Genomic DNA, 9,731 nt, shown 5'->3' on the forward strand with positions numbered 1-9,731 from the left:
GTTTACAGGTATACAAGGCACAGTTCCACTGCAGCAAGTGAGCCAGCTCCCAGCTTTGAGATATTTGAAGTAAACATCCAAATAAATTCCTATTTAAATTTTATCCACCAATGTGAATTTGGCTTAATAAGCATGGGGATCCAGTTACACAATTGTTCCTGTCCATTAAAAAACAAACCTCATGTGATAGCTGGCATTTTTGATTTAGCCCATGCACATTTAAAACAATGCCCCACGTGTTGCTTCATGCAGCTGAAATACTCTCTTCCACACTCACTGCACGACCCATGCTGGGCCTGCAGTAATTCAGTCTACACCCTCTCTTAGTATGAAATACATGATGTGATGTTATCAGCCTGGAATAACACCAGTGACATCGTGTATCTAATCTCCACACATTTCTCATCAGAAAACAAAACCTAAGAATGTGCCCATCCCCAACAGGAAAACAAGCAAAGAATGCATGGAGACAGAGTACTCAGAGCCACCATTCTGATGATTGTTTCCAAGAAAAATCCTTACAAGTTAAAAGCAAAGGTTTACCACTGAGTCAGATGCTTAACTCTGCTAAGTTTTAGTCACAGGCCTTTGTTATTTTTTACAAATAGACCAACTCTGATCTCATTCACAGTGGTTTGTACTCATGTAACTTCCTGGCTTGGTTTGAATTACTCCGGTCACGATGGAAATGAGAACAGTCAGGATGAGGGAAAAGACTGATAGTTCAAACAAAAGGCTACTAAAATGACAGAAAATTATGTCGAGGATCTCCCCTGCTTTTGTTAACACAGGTTAACAGAAGGGCTAAAAGGCTTCCCCATCTTGCCCAGCCAGCATTGGAAGAGCCCTGCGCCTCCACGGTTCAGCTCAGATGTCTTTCTTCTTGTTGTTGTGTATAGAAAACCAAACAAATGAAAGTGAAGGTCTTTATTTGCGAGGCACCCTCAAGAGCTGACATGATTGACAGTGCTTACAGAAAGGTGCCAACTCATGATTCAAGGGAATTTCCTCGGCCCGGCAGCTCGGGGCAGGTCCGATGAGGAACGCAGAGGGAAGTTGGAGTTCACTGGGGCAAGAGCTCCCTCTAATGATAGCTGGGAGTCAGTCTCAGGGAAGGAGAGGTCTTGCTTAATTGTTAGAAATCTGTCAGGAAGATCCAAAGGAAGAAACTCTCCTCCCGGTAATCTGGCTCCCAGATGGAGCTGGCATCTCCATTTACTGGTCAGTCTTTACTGGCAAGCAGCAATAAACAGTATTTTGACAGGAGGCACAGATTAGGGGTTGATCTGCTGTGGTGCACACATGCACTGTCTTTATTTACTGTGGCCCTGGCACTACTTTTTTCATGTGTTGTTGGAAGCAACCCCTTTACCAACACAGAGCAAACTAACCATATGTAGATACCTGTATACCTATAAAAGGCTGCCCGTGAAATGGAAGGAAAGTCAAGTGCTCCTGTGGTTGCACAGGATGGCCACAACTTAGGTCAAAGAGGGTCATTTCTGACCAGGCTGTGCTGGTGTTTGATCCAGCTGCCTAACACCATTCCAGCTTTTTATTTCTTCTACTGATGTCTGCCTGTTTGGGGCAACACTTGCAGGTTCTCATATCTAGAGAAATCAGCAAGAGTTTTCCTGGTGGTCTCAGGGAGAGTGGGGCTGACAATAGCTCTTGATTCACATAGCCATAGAGAAAGCCCCACAGAACTCTATCACGTGCACAGAAATTTCAGTGATTTCTGATCTTTGCCTCACTTCTACCTTTGGGTTGATTACAAGACTCCTTTTTCTAGAAGAGCTTTGAATTTTTTGCCTCTGGAGCTATCAACTCTCCCAATAGCACTAGTTACTTTTATCTGTGTTAGTAAGGGCTGCACGGTGGGCAGCAATCACTTAGAAGATCTGGGATCAGCCCACACACCTGTGGAGTTCTGTTAAGATTACTAAGTCAAGAATTTTTTCCCCTTAAATTGTGTCCTCAGTCAGTCAGGAAAGAGAGTCACTTAAGAGCAACCCACAGCAACACTCTTTAGTATGGTGCTGAAAGTAACCTGAGCTTAATTTGGACGACGCAGAGTGGTGTGCACTGCTGCAGGGTGTGTGAGTCCTTCACACCAGACCAAAGTGGAACACAAATGCTGCAGCTCTGACCTGGCAGAACACCACATCCACTCCCACCCCTTGGGTGCAGGCAGTCCACATGTAGTGGAGACCATCCTCTCCTCCCAGCTAGACTTATCCTGCAAACTGTCCAAAACAACAGTCTCCCACCTGCTCTGTTTCCTGAGCAACTGCTGCCTGATTTAAAGTGTTAAGAAATCAAAAGTTGTTTTAAAATAGTCACATGAAGCCCCCATAGCTGCTACCTTGGACCAAATCTAACTAATAGATTTGGTCAAGGGAAGGGCATGGAGCTGTGTTGTGGAGGTTGAGGTTGGAATTTAGGAAAAGATTCTTCATCCAGGGAGTCGTTGGGCAGCAGAACAGGCTCACTGGGGAAGGGATCACAGCATCAAACTTGACAGAGTTCAAGAAACATTTGGATGACTCTATCAGGCACATGGTGTAATTTTATAAATGGCCAGGAGTGGGACTTTGATCATCCTTATGGGTCCCTTCCAACTCAGGATATTTTATGATTCTAACAGGATTTTTGAGAAAGAAGGCATTTAATTAAAATTATTGATTTGCCTAGGGAGACATTAATTGAGGAGAGGGGAATGTTTGTTTGTAAGAAGTGTAGACACTTCTGATTGTTACTTAAGGACCCCTTTTTAATTCGCCCTGCGTGAAACATTATTTTCTATCTTTGCAAAAATACATTTTACAATAGAACATACCGATAATCTTTCTAATACATTTATTGGTCTGAAACTTAAAATCTAAAGGAAGTCATTGGCCTGATTTTCTAAAATTTAGTGCTAGGAGACTGCAGTGCATGATGTCCTATCCATGCCCAAACAGGATGTCCATATATTCCAAGTAGTTGCTGAAATCAGTATTTAAGTGCTATAGGAGCTAAATACCGGTTTGATTCACCAGGTTTCCAACTTCACATCTCCTCCTGGGGCTTTCCTCTGGGATGTGGGCAACAGCCTTACATATAGTGCTGCCTATTCCTACAGACCACAAAGGAGGGAAAGGGATTTTAATAAAATGTGCAACAAAACTTTGAAAATGCAAGATTGGGCTTCATGATAAGAGCTCTTTCTGTTCTTAAAATCAATGGATCCCAGCAATGTGATCCCATCACTTGTGCAGTACACCTAATTGATTGCACGTTTGCCTTGCACACCATTCAGGAAATTAGACACAGCTGCCATGAGCACCACTGCAAAGACTCCTGCAGGGAAGGCAGTAGAGTCAACATCTTCTGGCTGTCCCTAACAAATGGCACAACTCTCAGCAGGCACTTGCATGGAGGCAAGAGGAAAGTGAGAACAAACAATGAGCAGAGAATGTAAATACCAGGCAGTCAAAGTGTAAAAGGGAACTGCTTTCCACAAGCCATGTTTTGACTGGAGTCCTGGGAGGAAAGGCAGCGTGTACCTTGAAGCAATCACATTATCACAAAAGGAAACCAAGAAAACAATCCACAACTATTGCAGCTATTTTGTATCATTCATCTGAGCAATTCACCTCTCCTCTTTACAGGAGAAAGTTTGTGCGGAAGTGACATCCCTGTGAGGCTTCTCTTTGCCATTACTGATAGAACTTGCTGTATTCCATCAAACATACATTTTATTGAACAGTTTCTTCATACTAAAAAAAGACATGTGAAACTTCAGTGCACTTTGCATTCATCAGTATCACCCTTGCCAGGCTGAGAGCACTGAGCTCTGCACAGTGCACAAGAGTCTCCCTCCCTCCCAAGTGAAGAGAACACCAAGTGAGTCTCTTAATGCATATGTGACCACCAAACCAAAATAGCAAAGTCCTGAACACAGCCTAGCACCAATATTCACTTTTCAGTTCAGGAGCAGTAGAAAGTGTGTCATTATCTGCATATTTCAGAAACTACAGTTTGAGCTTTCTGCTTTATGTTGGGTGGCTCTCTCTGGAAACATCACCTTTCCAAACTGTCCTGTGGACCAGCTCCAAGTTTAATCCACCCAAGAGATGGCCTAGGACCCAGTCAGAAATAGTTCATGAACATCAGCATCCTTATGGTGCTTTTCTCTATGAGCAGACACATTGTGCCACCTGTGGTGTACCCAGAGCCATGAGCCACTGCCTGGGAGGGGAAGGCACATCACCAGGGGCACAGCATCAGAGCATCCCATTCAAGGGGAGGAGAGCAGCTCAGCACAGTGCTGGGGATGCCAAATACTCACAAATGGGTGAGCCATGGGATTTGAAAACTCAAGGTGTCAGGTTAGACATATCCAAAATAAATCATATCAGGACAAGAGGCAGGGAAGATTAACCATCTTCTGGGCTCAGAAACCAGAGGGGTCAGCAATGTTGGCTGCCTGTCTTCACTGAAGTGAGACTGCTACCCTCAGTGGGGGGTTGAGCTGAGTCTTCTGCAGTGATGAAACTCCTCACATTTATGGATACTTTCAACAGCCTAGCCCATCAATGCCAAATCACTTGTCCAGCTTTACTGCAGACAAAATAAAATAGCTGTAGCAAGATAAGCGTATCCTGGAAGGCTGGGATTTTCCAGCAGAGAGGGCCAAGTCTCTGTTGGTGGCTGTAGTCTTTGTTAAGCTCAACTCCGCAGACAGGTGCCAAATGACCATAGCAGAGATTTTGGCAGTGGAACAGAAATTGTAATAAACGACTCTGTGAAGCCTTGCATGCACTTCACCTAAAGTGCTACAGCTTGCTCTGACCCTCCAAAGCACTCCAGAAGTGTGGGATTCTGCTTATCAGCACAATGAGCCAGGAGAAGCCCATCAGGAATGTTCACCACCACTCTCAGTGGTGTGAAAGCAGCAGCCACCTCGCCTGTAGCAAGGAGAAATCCCAACTGCCTTTCCAGAAGTCTCCCATTGCTTCAGCTCCTAAGCTACCAGCCCCAGGGGAAAGAACAACAGCATTTGGATAAGGCTCTGAGGGAGGAAGGTTGGCACAGTAACTGCAGCCACAACTGAGCACAATAGAACTATGGGTGGCTTTTTTTCTTCCAGTTGCAAACACAAGGGTTCCCAGACAGCCATCTCATTTCTCTCCTGGGAAATCAGTGTTTTCAGAGAGACAACAGTCCTGGTGATTCACCACCAGGCTCAGGCTCAGGCTCACCAAGGGAACTCAGAGAAGCTGCAGCACTTAGGGTGGTATCTGGCCTGTGCTGGGCTGACATGTTGAGGGAAAATGTCACACTGCTTTGCCCGCTCATTGCTGCATTGGTCTTCTCTGGATCTGGCATCATTCAGATGTTTCCCATGCCAACATGTTGACTAAGCCAAATTGTTTCTTACATTAAAACTCTCTGGATCTGCACTTTGTAAGTCTTCAGATTCAAACAGATGTTTGGCTTGGGAGTCCTGAACTGTCCTTTCACAAAGCCAAAAAAGATGTGCAGATCCAAACAGAATTTTCCCCCAGACTTACTGAAATGGCCAGTTGCTGCTGAATGCATGGAAAAGTGGGGAAGGGAGTAGGAGTCAGGCTTGTCACTATTTGACCATTTCTTGCTCACTGCACTAGGTCCAACCTAAACTGAGTCATGCTGAAGAGTACAAAAATAATGTGGAGCTGTGCCCTTGTGTGTGTGAAGCTTGATGCCCCTGCACCAGCTTGTCCCTGGTGTTTTAATCCTAATAACTCATATTCAACATTCCAAGCACACTCAACATCTGAGTATTTCTGAGAACCCCTGGGTGCCTGGTGACACCTTTGTGTGCCTGGTGACATCTTCAGCTGTCTACCTGCTTTCAGCTAGCACGCTGTGGAGGCTGTGCCTCCGCACAAAAACTCCCAGCATGATTTTATTGTATTTTCTTTAATTAATCTCTGCAGGAAGCCAAAGGCCGTTCCTGTCCCTGGAAGCAGTTCATTAGCTGGCAACCCAAACTTCACAGAAAGAAGCAACATGACAGTGGCAATGAAAACAAGACAAAAACAAAAAAACTGTGAACATTTTTATTGCCACTGGAGCCATCACCATCCACAAAGTATATTCAGAGCTGTCAGCAATTCCTCTCCTCATTTGGGACCCAGTCAAAACACAGCTCCAAGTCAAATTTCTTGCCTGACCATTCCATCAAATTTTAGTTTCATTCTCAGTCACGGCCTTACACTGATTACATTATGAAATTCATTAGGGAAGAGAAAATTGCAGTTATTTCCTTGATGGAGCTGAGTGGTGCTATTGCAGAATAGCCAGGAGCAACCAGGGAAAACATGCCCATTAGAGGCTGGTGTAATCCCACCAGGATCACAGCCAAGCAGTCACAGGACAAAAGCAGTGACAGGAAAGATGCACTCACAGAGCACAGGGCAGCTTTTTACAAAGGAAGATGTTTTCCAAGGCCTGATCTTTTGGATCATATTGAGAAACAAATGTACGTGAGGGTTCAAGGAAATGAAAAGGGAGAGACTAACTATATTCCAAAGGTTTTTCTGCTGTAGCTATGTGTTACAATAAAAGAACCTGGTGCCATATTTTATGGTCATTAGTGGTTTAATTAGGAAACATGTCATTTCACATCGCCCAGCTCCCATCTCACTGCCATTGAATGGTTCATTTCCTATCATTCTCACAGCAAAGGTAATGATATAAATGAACACAGGCTGCTCAGAAAGTGTTAGAAGGAAGAAAGCACCAAGATCTTTTGCCAAACAATCTCACAATTTAGCATACACAAAAATGAAAAATAAATCAAAAAATCTCAAGGGAAGCATTGTTTCATTTCCACAGAGTGCTTATGACTGAGTACAGGTAGTTTTCCCAAGGCATTTGTGTTCTTTGTGGGACTAATTTGAACAATTTCCCACAGAATGGAGCCACCGTGCTGGAAAGTTCGAAGCCGAGAGCTGAGGACCCCAAAGCAGCAGCACAAAGGGGCACAAAGCCTGCACTGGTCCTGACTGCTTTGGATAAGAGCAGAGTGTAATTCTCACAAACCACAAGTGACAAGGTGCACTGGGAGATTGGAGGGAACTTGTTTCTTCTGTTAGTAACCACAGGAGTTTCTTGTGGTCAGTAGTTCTGAGAACGGGAAGCTGGACAAGCTGTAGGTGCAGGAGATTCTTGCTGCCTCTGGGGTTACCCACCCAGCCAGAGCTCAACTGATTAGGAGGGTATCAGAGTTACATAATGACATTTCTGGGATGTTTTATGGTAAATATGTGGGGGGCCTCTTCGAAGAGAGGGATGGGGGGTGTGGATAGCAAAACCACAAGAAATTGAATTTAAATGGGATAACAATTTAACAAATTTTTGTAATATATAACATGCAAAAAACCCATATAATTGTAAAATTAAATATAGCAAGTCAATATTTAAAAGCTATTGAATCTATTAGTGTGTTTAGGCTTGGAGTTCTGCTTTTAAAACGCCTATAAATTTGCTTGTGATCCACAGTGATCCATCTCTCCTAACATCACACATCTGAAACATTGACAACTATCTCTGAGTTAAGCTCTGAGAGCTCCAGAAAGAGAAATTAAAAGCCCATTAAAAGAAATAGGCACTTTGAGGATGTTTTTAGAATGCCATTTTAGATGTTTTCTTCAGAATGCATCAAACTTTTCTCTGGTCTGCAGTGGCTAATGAGAGTGCATAGTTATTAGCCCACATGTAGGTAGATGTATAGTAGATGCTTGTTTTACCCACAGAAATCACATCCCAAATGTCCTGAAATATGTTTAATAACCCAGCATAATAATGGGAACTTTCACCACGATTGTAGTGGGAACTAGTTCAGCTTCCTACAGAAAGTCTTTTCCAGGTTTTTGTCATTATAGAAGGCATCACCCACCTCCAAATTACTCGTGAAATGAATGCCTTGTGCAGGATGCATTCATCAAAGGCCAACAAGTTCAGGTTTTATGAGGCCAACATGTGTTAGAAGGCATTGCTACCTCTCAGTGGTTTTGCAGGCACAGAGGTTTTCTAGAAGCAACTTGCCACAAAAATTACATGAGAGATCATACTACCTGAAAACAGATCAGAGGAAAGTTAGCCTTCATACCCATTCCTGCCTCCTGACACCGATGGAACAATGGTTTCAACAGTATACTTTTGACTGTTTATTAAAGAATTATTTCAAATATACCCTTATTTCCAAGTGAGAACTGGCTCCATAAAGCAGGGCAATAATTCCTCCAGTGTGTTTTTTCCTCTTTCATTCTTTAGCCATAAGGAAATCCAAGTCTGCTTCTCTATATCTCCTACAGCATTAAAATTGTATATGGATTTTAGATGGGAATATTCATTAAACACTATCAACTCACAGAGCATGGGGAAAAACCTTCCTTCATCATCTCACTGGATGTGGGAAAAATAACAGAAAAGCTGCTATTGTTTGGATATTTTCTGTGATAATACCTTGAGAGACAAAACATTTCTCCTCCCAGCTCTAAAGCTATTGAAGGGATTTTCCTGACACACTCTAAAATGATTTATTGTAGGTCAGAGGGCAATTGGAAGAGAAAAAGATCAATCACACAGGAAGAGATAAGTTTTTCCCTTGATCTTTTGTTCTTTTTTTTTTTTTTTTTAGAGTGAACAGCTTGTAAGATTTTTGAACTGTTTCAGGGCTCTAATTTCTTCAAAGATCATATAGTCTCCAGTTTGCTTATGGTTAAGCCATTTTTTATCAGAAGAGCTAAGTTCATTGCTCTGACCTCACAAAAGCAAAAATCTGCAGTTGTACTGTAACAAATAGTCAGATGAGATGTTGTGAATAAGATACTTTTAGGGACTGGAAAAACTTCTCTGTGAGTGAAGAGAAAAATATAAAGCAGTCTGCAGTAATCTGAAATACAACCCAGAGGTGTTAAGATTCCATAGATGCCCCACCAATTCATCTTGAATAATGCTATCACAGCCTGGGCTGTCCCAAGGGTTGCAGTAATGATTGGACACTTTTCATGAAGAGCTGTGAAATGGTTTTTTTGCTCTGCATGCAAGACAGAGAAATCATTTAAGGGCAATAGACTGAGCAAAGCTGATTACATTCAGTAACAAAATCATTGCATTCATAATGCAAATGTTTTCCTTCTGTCTAATATTAACAAAGGACATTATCCTTTCATTTCTCAGGGAATTAGTCATGCATATCCTATTGCCTGTCAGGAGAATAGCACAGCTGATTCCTCAATAACAGTACTCAAAACAAATCCTTACCTGGTAATTCCTGTTTATCATTCTAGCATACTGCAAGTATGAAGAAAGAAGGGGTACAACAGTTTTGTGTTCATTGCAATAACCACAACATTTGGGATTGCTTTTATTAGCTAGATGTTATTTGCATAGCTGCAGTGTCTACATGTCCCAGCAAGAGCAGAACTGCAGATGAGTTCCGCAGGAGACAAAACCTCCTCCAAACTATTTTGAAGCCAAGTCCACAGAAGATCTGTGGCACAAGACATGTTACAGGAGCTGGGACAGCTGACCTACTCAGCCAGTGACAAACAGAACCAGCCACATCAGGTGGTGTAGCTGGTCCTAGCAGTCAGCCAGGTCTGATTCAGTGGTGCTGCTCCTGGCTGTCATTCCAGTTCCCACTCTCTGTCCATGTTAGACAGCTGGTGCTATGCTCTTCATGACAAAGCCCA

Source organism: Vidua macroura, chromosome 1, assembly GCF_024509145.1.
Source record: "Vidua macroura isolate BioBank_ID:100142 chromosome 1, ASM2450914v1, whole genome shotgun sequence".
NCBI lineage: Eukaryota > Metazoa > Chordata > Aves > Passeriformes > Viduidae > Vidua > Vidua macroura.